The sequence below is a fragment of the Protopterus annectens genome, chromosome 1.part1, assembly GCF_019279795.1.
Source record: "Protopterus annectens isolate FY-2018-M chromosome 1.part1, PAN1.0, whole genome shotgun sequence".
Taxonomy (NCBI): domain Eukaryota; kingdom Metazoa; phylum Chordata; order Ceratodontiformes; family Protopteridae; genus Protopterus; species Protopterus annectens.
The window spans coordinates 798,280,670-798,294,038 of NC_056726.1; the positions used below are offsets into that span (position 1 = coordinate 798,280,670).

The window sequence follows — 13,369 nt, forward strand, 5'->3', positions numbered from 1 at the left end:
GTGATGCAACATTTTGCATTGTCACCTCACTGCAAGAGATTCTCCAGTTCAATTCTTGGCTGAGGCACCTTCTGTGCAGAGCCTGCATGTCCTCCCTGCATTCATGTGGGTTTCCTCCAGATGCTCCAGTTTGCTCCCACATTACAAAGACATGTATCTGGAGCATTTCTGTCCGGGCCTGTGCTGAAAATTGGTTTGTTCAAAGCTGGACTTTCCTGGTAAACAAATGTTAAATAAATACATTTTCCTAAAACAATCATAGGAAAAGGACAGCTAAAGGTCTGGGAAGTCCAGTGCCCTATTTTAATTGCTAATCTATAGATAGCTGCACAGATTGTTGTTTAACTGAATTACTTAAGTTAACATTGGGAAAGACAGAGGCTATCACATGGCTGGACAGAAATTTTTTTTCATATCCTTCATCGCCAACTCAAGAGCTAAAGAATTTCCTCATGTTTAGTTATCTGCTTATCTTAAAAAGGTTGTTTCTAGTTAACCTCCCTATATCAACAGATAATGATTTAACTGAACTCTGCAACAGTAATTGGTAAACTGGTAACCATTGAAGCAGGGGTATAGAAATATGGAGAGAGAGAGAGAGAGAGAGAGAGTTGACGACAAAAGAGAGGGACAGAGTGAAGTTGAGATCCTGTAAAGAAACAAGATGTAAAGTAGGTTCTGGATGGATGATTTGCCATGTTAAGTGTGGTGAACATAATCATTTCTTTTTCTGTTGTCTGAGTTTTGTGGCTTCTAAGTACGGATGGAAAGTTTCAAGTTGAACTCATAGGGATCAACTGGCTGTTTGAGCAGTATACTGGGCTGTGATCAGTAATATATGAACAGAGAGGAATGTACAGAAGTGTAAAACATTGCATGAATGTGTATATGAAGTGAAAAGAAGAAGGAGGAATGATGGACATGTCTCTCTAAAAGGCTACAAAAGTGTAAATGACAGATATGAATATGCAAATGTTTTGCATAATTAATGTAATAATACTGTGGTGATTGAAATATTCAACCATTCCAGAAAGGTACTGATAAATACTCAAATTAGATGAGTTACAGTTCAGATTTGTCATAGTGCTTAAGCTTAAGCACTGTACAACTTAATTTAAACAATGTGATAGATAAAAACAAATGTAAATATCATAAAGGTAAATCATTATGAATACATGTTCCTAGCCAAGAAATACTGTAATTAGTCTGTAGAGAAAATGAGTAAACATAAAGTGATCCAGCAGATCAACATAATGTCAAATCCAGCACATTAGCGACATTTAAACAGAAACAAGCTTACAGCATGTTATTCAGTCACCACCAAACTGGAATCCAACAAGTGCAGACTGAAACAGTCCACCAAGTGTGGATCAACAGTACACACTCTACAGTAAAATTCTGTGGCACAACATGCAAAATCTTTGTGCCTCAGCCAGACACAGCGCCCTGACATTTGCTACAGTAGATCTATGTCCACAAAGTACATACCACTCCCAATAGCTGTCAAACAGAACAGGAAATCAGGACCTCACTGCTTTTCCTAAGTTTGCAAATAAGGAACATTCAGAAACATTTTCGGCAAAAAGATGTAATCAAACAGCATACACAAATACTGAAATAATTCAAGTCTAAGCAAATGCAGTCTTGTAAACAGTGCAGCAAATTGTGAAATACAGTGTAGCAAGACAAGCTAGTATAAAACATTATTAGTTCCTCTAGGCTAGAGTAAATACATGAAAACATCTTCCCTACAGAATCTCAGCAAGCAAATAGCAGGAAGAACTCGGACAAAAATGATGCATTCAAATTATGATGAGATTATCTAGTGGCATCCACCTGCTACCATTTTTGGAACACTAACCAAGGATTCATACATGCTAACAAACTGTATGTTCCATTTGCTGTTGCTGATGAGGGAGTGGGGTTGGAGCAAAAGATGAAAAAGTGTAACCAAAATGTGAAAAAAGCATACAGTATTTATTAAACATAGTCATATAAGTATTGCTATTGTTTTTATTTTATCTGTACGAAAAAAGTTTTTCGTGTTGCACAAAAACTGCTTTTTCCATGTTCTGTTAAATTGATGTAGCCTTATTTAGGGTATTGCACTCTTACCGTGAACATGTTTGTGATACCTGCAGTCAGGTGATGTGATAGATAAACAAGTATGAGAACAGGAGGTCATAGCAGCAAGGTCTCTTGGGCTGAGAGCAGCTGTTATGGGGATGAAAGCGATAGAAATTTTGAAAGGAATAACAGCCTGGATAGGTGTATAGAGAAGCAGAGTTCACTTGAGAGGTGCTAATAAATCTTTACAGGGGGTTAGCATTTAGGTGAGCCCATTTTCAGTATACCAGTACTTTACTATCAAGAGTTTATTATGGAAAATGTAGGTGTCAGAGGATGATTTAACAACAACCCCATGCATTCTGGTGTTCCCCGGACTTCAGCAGGGACATCACACATTGCTTGTTCACCTTTAGGTCATCTTATGCAACTGATATTTGGTCACACATTCCATCTGACGGGAAATGCCTAATAGTGCTCTTCCTTTCTCTGCTGGTGTCCTCCTTCTGTAGAACAAAAGCACTGTCATGATTACTGTTACAGACAAGAATACCACAAGTTAATAATAAACTGAATTACATTATTATTGTAAGGAAGAGGTCCTCAGTAAAGTGAATTAAATTATGTTGTAAACAAGTCCTCTGAGATCCACAAACCTTATGTAATGGATCATGTGTCAGAATGATTTTATCATCTGTCTACTTGTACTTAGAACAAAAATAAATCAAGTGAATAAATAACATTGACATAGAATAGCAACACACCCCTGAACTGTAAATAAATAGCATAAAGTAAGTACACACATGGCAAGTTAGTAGTTGTATGGTCTGTGACCTTTCCTAGAATATTTCTTGACTGACATGCCAGAGATTTTTCAGGGCTTTTTTCAGTAAAAACTATACTAATCACACAGTTGAGTTGTTATTTTTTATTTGGGCTTATTTGGCTGTTTTAGAGGAGCAGGGATGTTGTCTGACTTTTGCAAAGAATCTTGTATGCTTTTTTGGCATTTAAAAGTTAAGGTGCTTGTTTAGTCATGAAGTGATGCTTTGTCATAAAGAGGTTAATCTTGCACTGGTCAGAGAACATGTAGGACGGTAGTAGGTACCAGACAGCAATGGATATTATTCATCAAAACTGTTACATTGATATGAAGCACTTGCACTGGCATAACTGGCACTTTTTAATGTGGCAGCTTGACATAGAGGTACACAAATTGTGCTGTATACCAGTTTTCAAAATGTGATCTAAATGTATGAAAAAAGTTACATATATATTGTATACATCTGTGTGTGATTATATAAATGTGCATGTTGTCATTAAGATGTGCTTTTTGACAAAAGATAAAATTTCCTGTATTTAATGGACTCCTTGGTGAAGTAGTAACACTACAAATTGTCTGATAAAGTTTTTTCTTAACAACCGTCCATTTTATTAATTTGGACTGCAGGCTAGAGATTGCCTTCCCTATCAAGGATTGATGTCAGAGTATAGGCAAATGAGAAAGAAATAGGGGGATCCTAAGTGAAAGACTAGCACTGATGGAGTTTTTAGTAGAATCTAGAACAGAAGCTGCTGTTAAAAAGAAGGGATAATTAGTAGGGTATATAAAATATGGTATGATAACTATATAAATCAATTAGGAAGAGGTTAGAAGGGATTGGGAAGAGAGTTTGGATAAGTAGCTCACAAAGAATTAATGAGAGGATATTTGTAAGGCTCCCAAACATGCAGCAAAGTCTAGAAGATTAAGGATTTTGCTTGGAAGTGTTTACATAGGTGTTTTTATACTCCAAGCAGGCTCCACATAATTTTTCCTCGGGTAGATTACAAATATTTGGAGGTATGATGGAGAAGAAAGATAATTGGCACCATATTTTTGGGAATGTAATAAGTTGGCAGACTTTAAAATTTCCCCTGCAGACTACTCTGTCAGAATTACTGGGTGAGCAAATTGGTGTAACTAAGGAAATTATTTTCTGAGCTGTGATGAGGTATTGGGATTGCCTAAGCATAGTCAGGCCTTGCTGAGTTCAATTATGGTGGCTGCCAAAACAACATTTACTATAAAAATGGAATTCAAAGTCTAAATCAACCCTGCTACAAGTAGTGAATACAGTAACAGAGACAGAAGAACTGAAAATAGGTGTTTAGAAAAAGGTAAGAGAAGATTACAAAAAATTGGAATAATGGGAACAATACATGCAGAATAATCTTTTTGAGGAGGAATGAGGTTTAAAGGAAGGCAGGAATTGAATGAGCTTTGTAATGTTTGACTGACAATGACTGTATTGTAGATTATAAGTGATATATAATGTTTGCAACTGAAAAAAATAATGGGTACTCGAAATTATTTGAGAGTTATTAGGGAAGATAAAAATATCTTCAGAAGCTATTGACTAGAATAAAATTAAAATGGAGTTTAAAAATAATTGAAATAAAGAGAAAGATATATGGTTAAAAAGTAATAAAAATTGTTTAGAGGGAGTGACAAAGGTTAAAGTATTGCAGAATAAGGGAAGTCTCACAGACCTAGAGGAAGAGCAAATGCAGAGCGCTAAAGAGAAAATAAGTGAGTATCGGGACAATAAGCATGAGTTTACAAAGATTGCAGTTAAGCAACTATTTTTAATAACAATTCCAGAACACAAAAACTTTTAGCACAATGATTAAACGTCAATAGGACATTGAAATGGTTGTCATCAAACTTAGGGAACCTATAATAAGAAAAATAACCAGAGATCCTGTAGAGTTTTTAGAGATATTTCAGAAATTTCATGAAAATTTGTATAAACCAGAAAATGTAGAAATCATGAAAGAGTACAAATGTTCATTTTATGGAAGACTTAATTATGCCAAGGTTACAGGTAGATGACACTCGACAACTAACAGTTAAGATAGGAGATGATGAGATAAAAATAATGATGAATAAGCAATCTTCAGGAAAGTCTCCAGAAACAGATAGTATCCCTGTGGACATTTGGAAAATAGGGGGGAAGAAAGTGATAAAGATCTAGAAGATTTTAAGAGTATTTTAACAAGAGGGGAAGCAACATCTTAGAAAAAAGCTGTGGTGGCTGTGTTACTTAAAGATGGCAAAGACGCTTAAGACCCAACTTTGTATAGACTCATTTTAGTTTTAAACCATGATTGTAAAGTTTTTATGTCTATAAAAGAATGCAAAGGTGTTTCCAAAATTGATAGATATGGATTACTGTGTTTTTGTGGAGGGGAGGCAAATCTTTTACAGCATTAGTAGAACAGTGATGATCCAGAAGGAAGCAGAATTTAAGAAAATATGCAAAAGCATTTGATAGAGTAAGCTAGATTTTATGACTGATATAATAATAAGGTAAATTAGAAAGATATATGAAGGATCAGAGGCAAGAATTAAAGTGGGAGGGTTCCTCTCAGATAAGCTGTGTTTGAACAGAGGAACCAGGCTGGGGTGTCCTCTTTCCCCTTTGTTATTTGTGTTATACTTAGAGCCATTCTCAAAGTAAATAAGAGACTCAGAAATACAAGTATACAATTAGTACGGTAATCAAGAAAAAGTTGGATTTATTTACAGATGATATTATTTTGTACCTGATAAATCTGATAGAGGACATCTCAGTGTTGTGGAACATTTTGAGACCTTCCTCTCTCTGGAAGGTTTCCCATGTCATTCCCCTTCATAAATGAGGGAATTCTTTAGACCTCTCAAAATTCCGACCAATAGCCATACTATCCCCATTGGCCAAAATTCTGGAAAAGTGCGTCCACAACCAATTAATGCACTATTTCACCCAAAATAAACTACTGGCCAACTCTCAATATGGTTTTAGGCCACACCACAGCACCACATCAATCAGCATTCCTATCCTTCTCTAACTCTATCAACATCAACTGAAACAATAACAAACTTACCTCAGCTCTCTTCGTAGATCTCTCTAAGTCCTTTGATATGGTCAATCACCAACTGCTTCCCCATACCCTGAAGGAACTGTCACTAAATAATAGCTCTAGTAAATGGTTCCAATCTTACCTGTCTGATAGACAACAAGCAGTTTTATGGCAGAATACCCTATCCACACATCTACACATTACTCTAGGAGTCCCCCAAGGCTCCATACTAGGACCACTATTCTTCTCAGTCTTTATCAATTACCTACCCACCATCACTCCCAAGGCCACCTGCATCCCATACGCGGACGACTCTACTTTAATATGTACTGCCTCCTCTTCAACTGAGCTTATGACCCTAACCCAGAATACTTTCAGTAATGTAGAAAAATTGTTTGCAAACCATCAGCTTCTATTAAACCCCAACAAAACTAAACTGCTCATCTTTTCCCCCACCTGCAAATCTTCCTCACCATTCTTTACCATAAGTTCCAACAATGGCACTATTTTATCCCAGATACTCACACAAAACTCCTGGGTGTCACAGTCAATAACACCCTAAAATATGATATCCATGTCAATCAAACCATCAAATCTGTCAACAAAAAACTGGGTTCCCTATACAGGATCAAACCCTTCCTCATTCCTTTTGACAGAACCACTATTGCGTGGTTCCACCTACTATCTACCCTCCTCTATGCCTCCCCCCCTCTTCACTAACCTGAACCAAGACACCCTTACCAAACTTGCTAGTTGTTACAATCATATTACTAGATTTCCTACAGGTGCTACCTCTAGGACCCACCATTGTATCAGCCTAACTCAACTAGGATGGCTGGAGTGGCCCAGTCTTCTCCGATATAACCAACTTATAATAACCCACAAAATACTATATCAACCCAAAAAAACACCAGCACTGAATAAGATCATCAAACCATACAGCAACCTGAGGTCACTACGCTCTGCTGACAAACTGGTGGTACAAACAACTAAGAGCATAACTGTGGCTGGGGACTCTCTATTCGCCAACTCAGTAGGCAAAACTTGGAATATGCTACCCGCCGAACTTACTCACCAATCCTCCTTAACCCAGTTCAAAAAAAGCCTTAAACTACACTTCCAACAGCATTGGCAGTGTCCCTGCTTAAACCCTGACTAATCACCACCTGCTGTTGCTGCAAACTCTCCCTAAGCATTTCAATCATACACTCTAATAAGTGTAGGAATTCTTGAAGGGACTTAGCCCATAACTGCGTGTATTATTGTCTGAAATTGAAGCTGCATGATTTTGATGTTGTCTGCTATGTTTTATCTATGTTTGTAACCCTACTGAAAACTGCATATTATACTTATCTGTATATGTTTCTGTTGTTCCTAATGTATTTGTACTCTGCTTTCTGGAGCTTTTCTCCCCGGCCTCCACTGAAAATGGACATTTATCCAGTTGGACTTTCCTGGTAAACAAATGTAAAATAAATAAAAATAAATAACTTTTCGGGATATAAAATTAATGAAGATAAAACAAAGGCTATAGCTGTAAATTATGTACCCACACACAAATTGGTTCAGCAATACCCATATTTATGGTGACATGATAAGATGAAGTATTTAGGAGTATGGATTAAAAAAGCTAAGGATATGTGGGAAGAGACTAAGCAAAACATAATGCAAAAATTGAGAAATAAGATTTATGGATCTGGATAATAAGATAAAAGCAGTGAACATGTTTTCAGTCCCTTTAGTCTTATATACAGGTCAGGCATACTTTTACCAACCTGAGGAGAAGTTGTGGATAACAATTAATAAAAAATTGAAGGAATTTATTTGGGAGGGATGATAGAGGGCAAGAGTTAAGTGGCATAAGATGATCCTTCCAATAGAACAATTGTGGTTTAGGTTTACCTGATTTGAAGAGATATTTTAGAGCTACACAGTTAAGGCTCATATACACAACACAACACAAACAGGAGGTTATAATTCAAAGTGGAAAGGGATGCTGATAAAGCAAGGAAAAGTTCAAGAAACAGAGAGAGAGTGGTGTTTTGGACACATATCCTCAAGGGGATTAACAATAACCATACAAAATATAATTAGGTTAATAAAGTTGCAGAAAGTATTCTAAGAACTAAGCCAATATGAGAATGGAGAAAGGAGATCTTGCCAGTAGGGATGATTTTATTTTATTTATTTTTATTTTATCGTACATTTCTTTAACGGGATAGTCTGAATGGGTGAGAGCCCATTTTCATTGGAGGCCTGAGGAGAAATACTCCAGAGACAATTATAAAAAATTACAAAAATTACAAAAAATTGCAAAAAAAAAAAATATACATAAGCACAGAAACAAGAAACCCGCATCATAGTTGCACATTCAGTCGCAGAGATTAAGCTGATTATAAAGTAAGTGAAAATACTATTACATCACAGTTAAAACATTGCACTTAGAACACAATCTATAAGGTAACAATAAGAACACAGTTCAAGATTCAGTCTTCAAAGATGTAAATAAAATAAGTACACTAGAGGAAGGGGACGAAAAATTGGTAGTGAAAAGTATTTAACTAGAGTGATTATCATTGTAGTAAGGGATAGCTGGGGAGAAAAGGCAGGAGAGATAGTTAGTAGAAGAACTGGGAATAGGAGGTTGGAAAAATAATAGGAGAGAGTTAGGAAACTTGATGGATGGGGGGGGTAAATAAGTGAGGTGAGAAGTAGGGATACAGAAAATAGGCAAGAGGAAGCTGGAATTTACTGGAGAAACCTGATAAAGGAATCAAGATATTGGTGCAAATAACTCAAACAGGAAAGGTAAAAGAGTGGGATGAGTCCAAGAAGATGTTTAGATTGCAGGCTAGAGACTACCTTCCCTACCAGGGATTGATATCAGAGTACAGGCAAAGTGAAAGGTGTATGGGAATTTTAAGTGAAAGACCTGTTCTAGTAGAGTTTTTAGTTGAATATAGAACAGAAGCAGTTGGTAAATAAAGGATAATTAGTAGGCATGTAACATATTGCATGATAACTATAAGAATCAGTCAGAGAAAGGTAGAAAAGATTGGGAAGAGAGACTGGAAAAGTAATTTACATGAAAGCAATGGGAATATGTATGTATGGCTCCCAAGTTTGTGACCAAGTCTAGAAAGTTTAGGAACTTTGCTTGGAAGTGTTTGCATAGGTATTTTTATACCCCAAGCAGGCTTCAGGGATTTTTTCCTCAGGTAGATAGCAAATTTTGGAGGTGTGATAGGGAAGAAAGAGGTAAGGGGAACATATATTTTAAAAATTCCCTACTAAGTACTCTGTCAGAAATATTGGGTGAGAAAATGGCTTGATGTAAGAAAATGATTCTTTTGAACTGGTACAGGATCTGAATTGCCTAGACATAGTAAGGTATTATTAAGTTTAATTCTGCTGGCTGCCAAAAAGCAATTACTAGAAAATGGAAATCAAAGTTTGTACCAACTGTATTTGAGGTATTGAATATTATAAAAGAGAGAAAATAACTGGAAGAGGGATCTTTACACAAGGGAAAGGAAGGAGCAAATTACATAAAAGTAAATGGAAATTGTGGGAACAATATATGCATAATAATGTTCAGGAGGAGGAGGAGTGAGGTTTAAGGAAGGACTGGAATACAGCATTTTTTAAATATTGGACTGATGATGGTAGCAAAGAAAATGGATATGGTATATATTGTATTTAAATGGAAAAAATGTTAAAAAAATGGTTTGTTTTCTTTTCTGTTAGTTTGCCTGTGTCTTAAGTGATAGTTTAATTAAGGTGTTTAAAATACGTTTCTTCTTCTTCTTTCAGCTGCTCCCGTTAGGGGTCGCCACAGCGGATCATCTGTTTCCATTTCTTCCTGGCCTCTGCATCTTGCTCTGTCACAACAACCACCTGCATGTCCTCTCTCACCACATCCATAAACCTTATCTTAGGCCTTCCTCTTTTCCTGTTACCTGGCAGCTTCATCCTTAACATCTTTTTCCCAATATACTCTGCATCCCTCCTCAGCACATGTCCAAACCAATGTCATCTTGCCTCTCTGTCTTTGTCTCCAAACCTTCGAACCTGGGCTGACCCTCTAATATACTTATTCCTAATCCTGTCCACCCTCGTCACACCCAGTGCAAATTTTAACATCTTTAACTCTGCCACATCTAGCTCTGACTCCTGCCTTTTTGTCAGTGCCACTGTCTCCAACCCATATAACATAGCTGGTCTCACTACCCTCTTGCAGACCTTCTCTTTCACTCTTACTAGTACTCGTCTGTCACAAGTCACTCCTGACAATCATCTCCACCCACTCCATCCTGCCTGTACTCTCTTCTTCACCTCTCTTCCACACTCACCATTACTCTGAACTGTTGATCCCAAGTATTTAAACTCATCCACCTTTGCCAGCTCTACTCCCTGCATCCTCACCATTCCTCTATCCTCCCTCTCATTCACACACATATATTCTGTCTTAGTCTTGCTGACCTTCATTCCTCTTCTCTTTAGAGCATATCTCCTCCTCTCCAGGGGCTCCTCCACCTGTTCCCTACTGTCACTACAGATGACAATGTCATCTGCAAACATCATAGTCTATGGGGACTCCTGTCTGATCTCGTCTGTCAACCTGTCCATCACCATTGCAAATAAGAAAGGGCTGAGAGCTGATCCTTGATGTAATCCCACCTCCACCTTAAATGCATCCGTCACTCCCACTGCAGACTCACCACTATCACACTACCCTCGTATATATCCTGTACCACTCTTACATACTTCTCTGACACTCCAAACTTCCTCATACAATACCACAACTCCTCTCTAGGCACCCTGTCATATGCTTTCTCTAAGTCCACAAAGACACAATGCAACTCCTTCTGACCTTCTCTGCACTTCTCCATCAGCACTGTCAGAGCAAACATTGCATCTGCCATGCTCTTTCCTGGCATGAAACCATACTGCTGATCACTAATCATCAACTCCCTTCTTAACCTAGCTTCCACTACTCTTTCCAATAACTTCATTCTGTGACTGATCAATTTAATCTCTCTGTAGTTACAGCTCTGCACATCACCCTTATTCTTAGAAATTGGTACCAAAACACTTTTTCTCCATTTCTCAGGCATCCTCTCACTTTCCAAGATTTCATTAAACAATCTAGTTTCACCTAAACACCTCCATGCTTCCACAGGTATGTCATCTGGATCAACAGCCTTTCCATTCTTTATCTTCGTCATAGCTATCCTTACTTCCTCTTTGCTAATCCACTGCACTTCATGATTCACTGTCCGCACATCATCCAACCTTCTCTCCCTCTCATTCTCTTCATTCATCAGCCCCTCAAAGTACTCCTTCCATCTGCTCAACACACTCTCCTCCCTTGTGAGTACGTTTCCCTCATTATCCTTTATCACCCTTACCTGCTGCACATCTTTACTAGCTTGGTCCCTCTGTCTAGCCAATCAGTACATGTCCTTTTTCTCCCTCTTTAGTGTCCAACCTTTCATACAACTCTTCATATGCCTTATCCTTAGCCTTCGCTATATCTCTCTTTGCCATGCACTTCATCTCCTTATACTCCTGTCTACTTTCTTCATCTCTCTGACAATCCCACTTCTTCTTCACCAACCGCTTTCTCTGTATACTCTCCTGTAATTCCTCATTACACCACTAGGTCTCCTTGTCCCCCTTCCTCTTTCCAGATGTCACACCAAGCACCTTTCTAGCCATCTCCCTTAGTAGCTCATTTTATCCTTGGTGTTCCACTCACACTCCTTGTCCTCTTCTTGATCACCAGTGTCATCCTACAAACCACCATCCTATGCTGCCTAACTACACTTTCCCCTGCCACCACTTTACAGTCTCCAATCTCCTTCAGACTGGCCCTTCTACATAAGATATAATCCACCTGTGTGCATCTTCCTCCACTCTTGTATGTCACCCTATGTTCCTCCCTCTTGTTAAAATACGTATTCACCACAGCCATGTCCATCTTTTTCGCAAAATCCACTACCATCTGACCTTCTACATTCCTTTGCTTAACACCATACCTACCCATCACTTCCTCATCCCTTCTGTTCCCTTCACCAACATGCCCATTGAAATCTGCTCCAGTCACCACTCTCTCACCCTTGGGTACAATCATCACCACTTCATCCAACTCACTCCAAAATTTTTCTTTCTCATCCATCGCACACCCAACTTGTGGAGCATATGCGCTAACAACATTCATCATTACACCATCGATTTCCAGCTTCATAAACATCACTCTATCCGACACTCTTTTCACCTCCAAAACACTCTTAGCATACTGTTTCTTCAGGATAACCCCTGCACCATTTCTCCTCCCATCGACACCATGATAAAATAGTTTGAACCTACCTCCAATACACCTAGCCTTGCTCCCCTTCCATCTGGTCTCTTGTACACACACTATACCAACCTTCCTTCTGTCCATCATATCAGCTAGCTCTCTCCCTATACCAGTCATACTGCCAACATTCAAAGTTCCGACCCTCACTGTTATAGTCCTACCCTTTACCTGCCTTCGGGCATGCCTTCCCCCTCTTCTCCTCCTTCGTCCAACAGTAGCCCAATTTCTGCCAGTACCCTGTTGGCCAACAGTACTGGTGGTGGTTGTTGTTAACCCGGGCCTCGACCGATCCGGTATGTATAGCTGTACTGTTGTCCGCATGTATGATTTTGCAAAATTTTACGCCAGATGCCCTTCCTGACGCAACCCTCCCCATTTATCTGGACTTGGGACCGGCACAAAGAAAAGCACTGGCTTGTGCATCCCCAGAGGCTGGGTTGTGTTTAAAATACATTTGCAATTAAAAATATGCCCATATTGTTTGTTTTCATTTATATAAATGTATTGTTGCATATGTCATGAGTGATACTTCAGTAAATATGTTTCTTGTTAAAAAAAAAAAAAGACCAACCATTTTTACAAATATTTAAACATTTGTTTCCTAATTGCTGGATATTTTGGAAAGTGAGCTGGCATACAGTTTCTCTGGCAGTGTATTTGACAGACGCTTTTCTCTGTCCATGTGTAGGATTGTAGCATGACTAGAGTGCAGTGAAAATGCTTTAGTCACTGTTGTGGTTTTGTCAGTTTATTTGGAAGGATTTGGGCACTGAGAAGTAAATACACAGAAGGGTCACATTATGCTTTAGTAATTTTTAAGTGATTTGTTTTTGCAATTCATTTGATACCAGTAAGAATCTAGACTTTCAGTATATGCATTATACAACAAATATATATTTATTATTGACTGTGGCTCAACTTAACACAATTTAACAAAAGATTTGGATACCCACATCTTTGAATCTGCCATCACTGATAATATTTCTCAGGTACATTTTTTGAAGCTGTCCTTATATGACTTTATTTTAGTTGTCTCTAGCAGTTAAAGAATTG

The 13,369-nt window shown here is 38.1% G+C and overlaps 1 protein-coding gene across 2 annotated transcripts in view; it reads left to right on the plus strand.

Annotated features, from left to right (window-relative positions):
* MYO5B (myosin VB) overlaps positions 1–13,369 on the plus strand; it is a 3,346,216-nt gene that overhangs the window by 2,179,272 nt on the left and 1,153,575 nt on the right. The window lies entirely within an intron of this gene.